Consider the following 12,620-nt stretch of genomic DNA (forward strand, 5'->3'; position numbering starts at 1 on the left):
CTCTCTAGTATTATGTTACCTCTCTCTAGTATTATGTTAACTCTCTCTAGTATTATGTTACCTCTCTCTAGTATTCTCCTGTTACCTCTCTCTAGTATTATGTTAACTCTCTCTAGTATTATGTTACCTCTCTCTAGTATTATCCTGTTACCTCTCTCTAGTATTCTGTTAACTCTCTCTAGTATTATGTTACCTCTCTCTAGTATTCTCCTGTTACCTCTCTCTAGTGTTCTGTTAACTCTCTCTAGTATTATGTTACCTCTCTCTAGTATTCTCCTGTTACCTCTCTCTGGTATTATGTTACCTCTCTCTAGTATTATCCTGTTACCTCTCTCTAGTATTATCCTGTTACCTCTCTCTAGTATTCTCCTGTTACCTCTCTCTAGTATTATGTTACCTCTCTCTAGTATTCTCCTGTTACCTCTCTCTAGTGTTCTGTTAACTCTCTCTAGTATTATGTTACCTCTCTCTAGTATTCTCCTGTTACCTCTCTCTGGTATTATGTTACCTCTCTCTAGTATTCTGTTAACACTCTCTAGTATTCTGTTAACTCTCTCTAGTATTATGTTACCTCTCTCTAGTATTCTGTTAACTCTCTCTAGTATTATGTTACCTCTCTCTAGTATTCTGTTAACTCTCTCTAGTATTATGTTACCTCTCTCTAGTATTCTGTTAACTCTCTCTAGTATTATGTTACCTCTCTCTAGTATTCTCCTGTTACCTCTCTCTAGTATTCTGTTAACTCTCTCTAGTATTATGTTACCTCTCTCTAGTATTATGTTACCTCTCTCTAGTATTCTCCTGTTACCTCTCTCTAGTATTCTGTTACCTCTCTCTAGTATTATGTTACCTCTCTCTAGTATTATGTTACCTCTCTCTAGTATTCTCCTGTTACCTCTCTCTAGTATTATGTTACCTCTCTCTAGTATTATCCTGTTACCTCTCTCTAGTATTCTGTTAACTCTCTCTAGTATTCTGTTAACTCTCTCTAGTATTATGTTACCTCTCTCTAGTATTCTCCTGTTACCTCTCTCTAGTATTCTGTTAACTCTCTCTAGTATTATGTTACCTCTCTCTAGTATTATGTTACCTCTCTCTAGTATTATCCTGTTACCTCTCTCTAGTATTCTGTTACCTCTCTCTAGTATTATGTTACCTCTCTCTAGTATTATGTTACCTCTCTCTAGTATTCTCCTGTTACCTCTCTCTAGTATTATGTTACCTCTCTCTAGTATTATCCTGTTACCTCTCTCTAGTATTCTGTTAACTCTCTCTAGTATTCTGTTAACTCTCTCTAGTATTATGTTACCTCTCTCTGGTATTATGTTACCTCTCTCTAGTATTCTGTTACCTCTCTCTAGTATTATGTTACCTCTCTCTAGTATTATGTTACCTCTCTCTAGTATTATCCTGTTACCTCTCTCTAGTATTATGTTACCTCTCTCTAGTATTCTGTTAACTCTCTCTAGTATTCTCCTGTTACCTCTCTCTAGTATTCTGTTACCTCTCTCTAGTATTATCCTGTTACCTCTCTCTAGTATTCTGTTAACTCTCTCTAGTATTATGTTACCTCTCTCTAGTATTATCCTGTTACCTCTCTCTAGTATTCTGTTAACTCTCTCTAGTATTATGTTACCTCTCTCTAGTATTCTCCTGTTAACTCTCTCTAGTATTCTCCCGTTGCCTCACTCTAGTATTCTCCTGTTACCTCTCTCTAGTATTCTCCTGTTACCTCTCTCTAATATTATCCTGTTGCCTCACTCTAGTATTCTCCTGTTACCTCTCTCTAATATTCTCCTGTTACCTCTCTCTAGTATTCTCCTGTTACCTCTCTCTAATATTCTCCTGTTAACTCTCTCTAGTCTTCTCCTGTTACCTCTCTCTAGTATTCTCCTATTACCTCTCTCTAGTATTCTCCTGTTACCTCTCTCTAATATTCTCCTGTTACCTCTCTCTAGTATTCTCCTGTTACCTCTCTCTAGTATTCTCCTGTTGCCTCACTCTAGTATTCTCCTGTTACCTCTCTCTAGTATTCTCCTGTTACCTCTCTCTAGTATTCTGTTAACTCTCTCTTGTATTCTGTTACCTCTCTCTAGTATTCTGTTAACTCTCTCTTGTATTCTGTTACCTCTCTCTAGTATTATCCTGTTACCTCTCTCTAGTATTCTGTTAACTCTCTCTAGTAGTATGTTACCTCTCTCTAGTATTCTCCTGTTACCTCTCTCTTGTATTCTGTTACCTCTCTCTAGTATTCTCCTGTCACCTCTCTCTAGTATTCTCCTGTTACCTCTCTCTAATATTCTCCTGTTGCCTCACTCTAGTATTCTCCTGTTACCTCTCTCTAGTATTCTGTTAACTCTCTCTTGTATTCTGTTACCTCTCTCTAGTATTATGTTACCTCTCTCTAGTATTATGTTACCTCTCTCTAGTATTCTGTTAACTCTCTCTAGTAGTATGTTACCTCTCTCTAGTATTATGTTACCTCTCTCTAGTATTATGTTACCTCTCTCTAGTATTATGTTACCTCTCTCTAATATTCTCCTGTTACCTCTCTCTAATATTCTCCTGTTACCTCTCTCTAGTATTCTCCTGTTACCTCTCTCTAGTATTCTCCTGTTACCTCTCTCTAATATTCTCCTGTTACCTCTCTCTAATATTCTCCTGTTACCTCTCTCTAGTATTCTCCTGTTACCTCACTCTAGTATTCTCCTGTTAACTCTCTCTTGTATTCTGTTACCTCTCTCTAGTATTATCCTGTTACCCCTCTCTAGTATTCTGTTAACTCTCTCTAGTATTATCCTGTTACCCCTCTCTAGTATTCTGTTAACTCTCTCTAGTATTATGTTACCTCTCTCTAGTATTATCCTGTTACCTCTCTCTAGTATTATGTTACCTCTCTCTAGTATTATGTTATCTCTCTCTAGTATTATGTTACCTCTCTCTAGTATTATGTTACCTCTCTCTAGTATTATGTTAACTCTCTCTAGTATTATGTTACCTCTCTCTAGTATTCTGTTAACTCTCTCTAGTATTATGTTAACTCTCTCTAGTATTATGTTACCTCTCTCTAGTATTATGTTACCTCTCTCTAGTATTATGTTAACTCTCTCTAGTATTATGTTACCTCTCTCTAGTATTCTGTTAACTCTCTCTAGTATTCTGTTACCTCTCTCTAGTATTCTCCTGTTACCTCTCTCTAGTATTATGTTACCTCTCTCTAGTATTATCCTGTTACCTCTCTCTAGTATTATGTTACTTCTCTCTAGTATTCTGTGAACTCTCTCTAGTATTCTGTTAACTCTCTCTAGTATTCTGTTAACTCTCTCTAGTATTATGTTACCTCTCTCTAGTATTCTGTTAACTCTCTCTAGTATTATGTTACTTCTCTCTAGTATTCTGTGAACTCTCTCTAGTATTATGTTACCTCTCTCTAGTATTCTGTTAACTCTCTCTAGTATTATGTTACCTCTCTCTAGTATTATGTTAACTCTCTCTAGTAGTATGTTACCTCTCTCTAGTATTATGTTACCTCTCTCTAGTATTATGTTAACTCTCTCTAGTATTATGTTACCTCTCTCTAGTATTCTCCTGTTACCTCTCTCTAGTATTCTGTTAACTCTCTCTCGTATTATGTTACCTCTCTCTACTATTATCCTGTTAACTCTCTCTAGTATTCTGTTAACTCTCTCTAGTATTATGTTACCTCTCTCTAGTATTCTGTTAACTCTCTCTAGTATTATGTTACTTCTCTCTAGTATTCTGTGAACTCTCTCTAGTATTATGTTACCTCTCTCTAGTATTCTGTTAACTCTCTCTAGTATTATGTTACCTCTCTCTAGTATTATGTTAACTCTCTCTAGTATTATGTTACCTCTCTCTAGTATTCTCCTGTTACCTCTCTCTAGTATTATGTTAACTCTCTCTAGTATTATGTTACCTCTCTCTAGTATTATCCTGTTACCTCTCTCTAGTATTCTGTTAACTCTCTCTAGTATTATGTTACCTCTCTCTAGTATTCTCCTGTTACCTCTCTCTAGTGTTCTGTTAACTCTCTCTAGTATTATGTTACCTCTCTCTAGTATTCTCCTGTTACCTCTCTCTGGTATTATTAGTTACCTCTCTCTAGTATTATCCTGTTACCTCTCTCTAGTATTATCCTGTTACCTCTCTCTAGTATTCTCCTGTTACCTCTCTCTAGTATTATGTTACCTCTCTCTAGTATTCTCCTGTTACCTCTCTCTAGTGTTCTGTTAACTCTCTCTAGTATTATGTTACCTCTCTCTAGTATTCTCCTGTTACCTCTCTCTGGTATTATGTTACCTCTCTCTAGTATTCTGTTAACACTCTCTAGTATTCTGTTAACTCTCTCTAGTATTATGTTACCTCTCTCTAGTATTCTGTTAACTCTCTCTAGTATTATGTTACCTCTCTCTAGTATTCTGTTAACTCTCTCTAGTATTATGTTACCTCTCTCTAGTATTCTGTTAACTCTCTCTAGTATTATGTTACCTCTCTCTAGTATTCTCCTGTTACCTCTCTCTAGTATTCTGTTAACTCTCTCTAGTATTATGTTACCTCTCTCTAGTATTATGTTACCTCTCTCTAGTATTCTCCTGTTACCTCTCTCTAGTATTCTGTTACCTCTCTCTAGTATTATGTTACCTCTCTCTAGTATTATGTTACCTCTCTCTAGTATTCTCCTGTTACCTCTCTCTAGTATTATGTTACCTCTCTCTAGTATTATCCTGTTACCTCTCTCTAGTATTCTGTTAACTCTCTCTAGTATTCTGTTAACTCTCTCTAGTATTATGTTACCTCTCTCTAGTATTCTCCTGTTACCTCTCTCTAGTATTCTGTTAACTCTCTCTAGTATTATGTTACCTCTCTCTAGTATTATGTTACCTCTCTCTAGTATTATCCTGTTACCTCTCTCTAGTATTCTGTTACCTCTCTCTAGTATTATGTTACCTCTCTCTAGTATTATGTTACCTCTCTCTAGTATTCTCCTGTTACCTCTCTCTAGTATTATGTTACCTCTCTCTAGTATTATCCTGTTACCTCTCTCTAGTATTCTGTTAACTCTCTCTAGTATTCTGTTAACTCTCTCTAGTATTATGTTACCTCTCTCTGGTATTATGTTACCTCTCTCTAGTATTCTGTTACCTCTCTCTAGTATTATGTTACCTCTCTCTAGTATTATGTTACCTCTCTCTAGTATTCTGTTACCTCTCTCTAGTATTATGTTACCTCTCTCTAGTATTATGTTACCTCTCTCTAGTATTATCCTGTTACCTGTCTCTAGTATTCTGTTACCTCTCTCTAGTATTATGTTACCTCTCTCTAGTATTCTGTTACCTCTCTCTAGTATTCTCCTGTTACCTCTCTCTAGTATTATGTTACCTCTCTCTAGTATTATCCTGTTACCTCTCTCTAGTATTCTGTTAACTCTCTCTAGTATTATGTTACCTCTCTCTAGTATTCTGTTACCTCTCTCTAGTATTCTGTTACCTCTCTCTAGTATTATGTTACCTCTCTCTAGTATTCTGTTACCTCTCTCTAGTATTATCCTGTTACCTCTCTCTAGTATTATGTTACCTCTCTCTAGTATTATCCTGTTACCTCTCTCTAGTATTCTGTTAACTCTCTCTAGTATTATGTTACCTCTCTCTAGTATTCTCCTGTTACCTCTCTCTTGTATTCTGTTAACTCTCTCTAGTATTCTCCTGTTACCTCTCTCTAGTATTCTCCTGTTACCTCTCTCTAGTATTCTCCTGTTACCTCTCTCTAGTATTCTGTTAACTCTCTCTAGTATTATGTTACCTCTCTCTAATATTCTCCTGTTACCTCTCTCTAGTATTCTCCTGTTACCTCTCTCTAGTATTCTCCTGTTACCTCTCTCTAATATTCTCCTGTTACCTCTCTCTAATATTCTCCTGTTACCTCTCTCTAGTATTCTCCTGTTACCTCACTCTAGTATTCTCCTGTTAACTCTCTCTTGTATTCTGTTACCTCTCTCTAGTATTATCCTGTTACCCCTCTCTAGTATTCTGTTAACTCTCTCTAGTATTATCCTGTTACCTCTCTCTAGTATTCTGTTAACTCTCTCTAGTATTATGTTACCTCTCTCTAGTATTATCCTGTTACCTCTCTCTAGTATTATGTTACCTCTCTCTAGTATTATGTTACCTCTCTCTAGTATTATGTTACCTCTCTCTAGTATTATGTTACCTCTCTCTAGTATTATGTTAACTCTCTCTAGTATTATGTTACCTCTCTCTAGTATTCTGTTAACTCTCTCTAGTATTATGTTAACTCTCTCTAGTATTATGTTACCTCTCTCTAGTATTATGTTACCTCTCTCTAGTATTATGTTAACTCTCTCTAGTATTATGTTACCTCTCTCTAGTATTCTGTTAACTCTCTCTAGTATTCTGTTACCTCTCTCTAGTATTCTCCTGTTACCTCTCTCTAGTATTATGTTACCTCTCTCTAGTATTATCCTGTTACCTCTCTCTAGTATTATGTTACTTCTCTCTAGTATTCTGTGAACTCTCTCTAGTATTCTGTTAACTCTCTCTAGTATTCTGTTAACTCTCTCTAGTATTATGTTACCTCTCTCTAGTATTCTGTTAACTCTCTCTAGTATTATGTTACTTCTCTCTAGTATTCTGTGAACTCTCTCTAGTATTATGTTACCTCTCTCTAGTATTCTGTTAACTCTCTCTAGTATTATGTTACCTCTCTCTAGTATTATGTTAACTCTCTCTAGTATTATGTTACCTCTCTCTAGTATTCTCCTGTTACCTCTCTCTAGTATTATGTTAACTCTCTCTAGTATTATGTTACCTCTCTCTAGTATTATCCTGTTACCTCTCTCTAGTATTCTGTTAACTCTCTCTAGTATTATGTTACCTCTCTCTAGTATTCTCCTGTTACCTCTCTCTAGTATTCTGTTAACTCTCTCTCGTATTATGTTACCTCTCTCTACTATTATCCTGTTAACTCTCTCTAGTATTCTGTTAACTCTCTCTAGTATTATGTTACCTCTCTCTAGTATTCTGTTAACTCTCTCTAGTATTATGTTACTTCTCTCTAGTATTCTGTGAACTCTCTCTAGTATTATGTTACCTCTCTCTAGTATTCTGTTAACTCTCTCTAGTATTATGTTACCTCTCTCTAGTATTATGTTAACTCTCTCTAGTATTATGTTACCTCTCTCTAGTATTCTCCTGTTACCTCTCTCTAGTATTATGTTAACTCTCTCTAGTATTATGTTACCTCTCTCTAGTATTATCCTGTTACCTCTCTCTAGTATTCTGTTAACTCTCTCTAGTATTATGTTACCTCTCTCTAGTATTCTCCTGTTACCTCTCTCTAGTGTTCTGTTAACTCTCTCTAGTATTATGTTACCTCTCTCTAGTATTCTCCTGTTACCTCTCTCTGGTATTATGTTACCTCTCTCTAGTATTATCCTGTTACCTCTCTCTAGTATTATCCTGTTACCTCTCTCTAGTATTCTCCTGTTACCTCTCTCTAGTATTATGTTACCTCTCTCTAGTATTCTCCTGTTACCTCTCTCTAGTGTTCTGTTAACTCTCTCTAGTATTATGTTACCTCTCTCTAGTATTCTCCTGTTACCTCTCTCTGGTATTATGTTACCTCTCTCTAGTATTCTGTTAACACTCTCTAGTATTCTGTTAACTCTCTCTAGTATTATGTTAACTCTCTCTAGTATTATGTTACCTCTCTCTAGTATTCTGTTAACTCTCTCTAGTATTATGTTACCTCTCTCTAGTATTCTGTTAACTCTCTCTAGTATTATGTTACCTCTCTCTAGTATTCTCCTGTTACCTCTCTCTAGTATTCTGTTAACTCTCTCTAGTATTATGTTACCTCTCTCTAGTATTATGTTACCTCTCTCTAGTATTCTCCTGTTACCTCTCTCTAGTATTCTGTTACCTCTCTCTAGTATTATGTTACCTCTCTCTAGTATTATGTTACCTCTCTCTAGTATTCTCCTGTTACCTCTCTCTAGTATTATGTTACCTCTCTCTAGTATTATCCTGTTACCTCTCTCTAGTATTATGTTAACTCTCTCTAGTATTCTGTTAACTCTCTCTAGTATTATGTTACCTCTCTCTAGTATTCTCCTGTTACCTCTCTCTAGTATTCTGTTAACTCTCTCTAGTATTATGTTACCTCTCTCTAGTATTATGTTACCTCTCTCTAGTATTATCCTGTTACCTCTCTCTAGTATTCTGTTACCTCTCTCTAGTATTATGTTACCTCTCTCTAGTATTATGTTACCTCTCTCTAGTATTCTCCTGTTACCTCTCTCTAGTATTATGTTACCTCTCTCTAGTATTATCCTGTTACCTCTCTCTAGTATTCTGTTAACTCTCTCTAGTATTCTGTTAACTCTCTCTAGTATTATGTTACCTCTCTCTAGTATTATGTTACCTCTCTCTAGTATTCTGTTACCTCTCTCTAGTATTATGTTACCTCTCTCTAGTATTATGTTACCTCTCTCTAGTATTCTGTTACCTCTCTCTAGTATTATGTTACCTCTCTCTAGTATTATGTTACCTCTCTCTAGTATTATCCTGTTACCTGTCTCTAGTATTCTGTTACCTCTCTCTAGTATTATGTTACCTCTCTCTAGTATTCTGTTACCTCTCTCTAGTATTCTCCTGTTACCTCTCTCTAGTATTATGTTACCTCTCTCTAGTATTATCCTGTTACCTCTCTCTAGTATTCTGTTAACTCTCTCTAGTATTATGTTACCTCTCTCTAGTATTATGTTACCTCTCTCTAGTATTATCCTGTTACCTCTCTCTAGTATTATGTTACCTCTCTCTAGTATTATCCTGTTACCTCTCTCTAGTATTCTGTTAACTCTCTCTAGTATTATGTTACCTCTCTCTAGTATTCTCCTGTTACCTCTCTCTTGTATTCTGTTAACTCTCTCTAGTATTCTCCTGTTACCTCTCTCTAGTATTCTCCTGTTACCTCTCTCTAGTATTCTCCTGTTACCTCTCTCTAGTATTCTGTTAACTCTCACTAGTATTCTCCTGTTACCTTTCTCTAATATTCTGTTAACTCTCTCTAGTATTATGTTACCTCTCTCTAGTATTATGTTACCTCTCTCTAGTATTATCCTGTTACCTCTCTCTAGTATTCTGTTACCTCTCTCTAGTATTATGTTACCTCTCTCTAGTATTCTGTTACCTCTCTCTAGTATTATGTTACCTCTCTCTAGTATTATGTTACCTCTCTCTAGTATTATCCTGTTACCTGTCTCTAGTATTCTGTTACCTCTCTCTAGTATTATGTTACCTCTCTCTAGTATTCTGTTACCTCTCTCTAGTATTCTCCTGTTACCTCTCTCTAGTATTATGTTACCTCTCTCTAGTATTATCCTGTTACCTCTCTCTAGTATTCTGTTAACTCTCTCTAGTATTATGTTACCTCTCTCTAGTATTCTGTTACCTCTCTCTAGTATTCTGTTACCTCTCTCTAGTATTATGTTACCTCTCTCTAGTATTCTGTTACCTCTCTCTAGTATTCTCCTGTTACCTCTCTCTAGTATTATGTTACCTCTCTCTAGTATTATCCTGTTACCTCTCTCTAGTATTCTGTTAACTCTCTCTAGTATTATGTTACCTCTCTCTAGTATTATCCTGTTACCTCTCTCTAGTATTCTGTTAACTCTCTCTAGTATTATGTTACATCTCTCTAGTATTATGTTACCTCTCTCTAGTATTATCCTGTTACCTCTCTCTAGTATTATGTTACCTCTCTCTAGTATTATCCTGTTACCTCTCTCTAGTATTCTGTTAACTCTCTCTAGTATTATGTTACCTCTCTCTAGTATTCTCCTGTTACCTCTCTCTTGTATTCTGTTAACTCTCTCTAGTATTCTCCTGTTACCTCTCTCTAGTATTCTCCTGTTACCTCTCTCTAGTATTCTCCTGTTACCTCTCTCTAGTATTCTGTTAACTCTCACTAGTATTCTCCTGTTACCTTTCTCTAATATTCTGTTAACTCTCTCTAGTATTATGTTACCTCTCTCTAGTATTGTCCTGTTACCTCTATCTAGTATTATGTTACCTCTCTCTAGTATTCTCCTGTTACCTCTCTCTAGTATTCTCCTGTTACCTCTCTCTAATATTCTCCTGTTACCTCTCTGTCTAGTATTCTCCTGTTACCTCTCTCTAGTATTATCCTGTTACCTCTCTCTAGTATTATGTTACCTCTCTCTAGTATTATCCTGTTACCTCTCTCTAGTATTCTGTTAACTCTCTCTAGTATTATGTTACCTCTCTCTAGTATTCTCCTGTTAACTCTCTCTAGTATTCTGTTAACTCTCTCTAGTATTATGTTACCTCTCTCTAGTATTATGTTACCTCTCTCTAGTATTATCCTGTTACCTCTCTCTAGTATTATGTTATCTCTCTCTAGTATTATGTTACCTCTCTCTAGTATTCTCCTGTTACCTCTCTCTAGTATTATGTTACCTCTCTCTAGTATTATCCTGTTACCTCTCTCTAGTATTCTGTTAACTCTCTCTAGTATTATGTTACCTCTCTCTAGTATTATGTTACCTCTCTCTAGTATTATCCTGTTACCTCTCTATGGTATTCTGTTACCTCTCTCTAGTATTATGTTACCTCTCTCTAGTATTCTGTTACCTCTCTCTAGTATTATGTTACCTCTCTCTAGTATTATGTTACCTCTCTCTAGTATTCTGTTACCTCTCTCTAGTATTATCCTGTTACCTCTCTCTAGTATTCTGTTACCTCTCTCTAGTATTATGTTACCTCTCTCTAGTATTCTGTTACCTCTCTCTAGTATTATGTTACCTCTCTCTAGTATTCTGTTACCTCTCTCTAGTATTATGTTACCTCTCTCTAGTATTCTCCTGTTACCTCTCTCTAGTATTCTCCTGTTACCTCTCTCTAGTATTCTGTTAACTCTCTCTAGTATTATGTTAACTCTCTCTAGTATTCTCCTGTTACCTCTCTCTAGTATTATCCTGTTACCTCTCTCTAGTATTCTGTTAACTCTCTCTAGTATTATGTTAACTCTCTCTAGTATTCTCCTGTTACCTCTCTCTAGTATTCTCCTGTTACCTCTCTCTAGTATTGTGTTAACTCTCTCTAGTATTATGTTATCTCTCTCTAGTATTGTCCTGTTACCTCTCTCTAGTATTATGTTACCTCTCTCTAGTATTCTCCTGTTACCTCTCTCTAATATTCTCCTGTTACCTCTCTCTAATATTCTCCTGTTACCTCTCTCTCTAGTATTCTCCTGTTACCTCTCTCTAGTATTATCCTGTTACCTCTCTCTAGTATTCTGTTAACTCTCTCTAGTATTATGTTACCTCTCTCTAGTATTCTCCTGTTAACTCTCTCTAGTATTCTGTTAACTCTCTCTAGTATTATGTTACCTCTCTCTAGTATTATCCTGTTACCTCTCTCTAGTATTATCCTGTTACCTCTCTCTAGTATTATGTTATCTCTCTCTAGTATTATGTTACCTCTCTCTAGTATTCTCCTGTTACCTCTCTCTAGTATCATGTTACCTCTCTCTAGTATTATCCTGTTACCTCTCTCTAGTATTCTGTTAACTCTCTCTAGTATTATGTTACCTCTCTCTAGTATTATGTTACCTCTCTCTAGTATTATGTTACCTCTCTCTAGTATTATCCTGTTACCTCTCTCTAGTATTCTGTTAACTCTCTCTAGTATTATCCTGTTACCTCTCTCTAGTATTCTGTTAACTCTCTCTAGTATTATGTTACCTCTCTCTAGTATTATGTTACCTCTCTCTAGTATTATCCTGTTACCTCTCTCTAGTATTCTGTTACCTCTCTCTAGTATTCTGTTACCTCTCTCTAGTATTATGTTACCTCTCTCTAGTATTCTGTTATCTCTCTCTAGTATTATCCTGTTACCTCTCTCTAGTATTCTGTTACCTCTCTCTAGTATTATGTTAACTCTCTCTAGTATTCTCCTGTTACCTCTCTCTAGTATTATCCTGTTATCTCTCTCTAGTATTGTCCTGTTACCTCTCTCTAGTATTATGTTACCTCTCTCTAGTATTCTCCTGTTACCTCTCTCTAATATTCTCCTGTTACCTCTCTCTAATATTCTCCTGTTACCTCTCTCTCTAGTATTCTCCTGTTACCTCTCTCTAGTATTATCATGTTACCTCTCTCTAGTATTCTGTTAACTCTCTCTAGTATTATGTTACCTCTCTCTAGTATTCTCCTGTTACCTCTCTCTAGTATTATGTTACCTCTCTCTAGTATTCTCCTGTTACCTCTCTCTAGTATTCTCCTGTTACCTCTCTCTAATATTCTCCTGTTACCTCTCTCTCTAGTATTCTCCTGTTTCCTCTCTCTAGTATTATCCTGTTACCTCTCTCTAGTATTCTGTTAACTCTCTCTAGTATTATGTTACCTCTCTCTAGTATTCTCCTGTTACCTCTCTCTTGTATTCTGTTAACTCTCTCTAGTATTCTCCTGTTACCTCTCTCTAGTATTCTCCTGTTACCTCTCTCTAGTATTCTCCTGTTACCTCTCTCTAGTATTCTGTTAACTCTCACTAGTATTCTCC

Source organism: Oncorhynchus gorbuscha, linkage group LG09 (assembly GCF_021184085.1).
Source record: "Oncorhynchus gorbuscha isolate QuinsamMale2020 ecotype Even-year linkage group LG09, OgorEven_v1.0, whole genome shotgun sequence".
Taxonomy (NCBI): domain Eukaryota; kingdom Metazoa; phylum Chordata; class Actinopteri; order Salmoniformes; family Salmonidae; genus Oncorhynchus; species Oncorhynchus gorbuscha.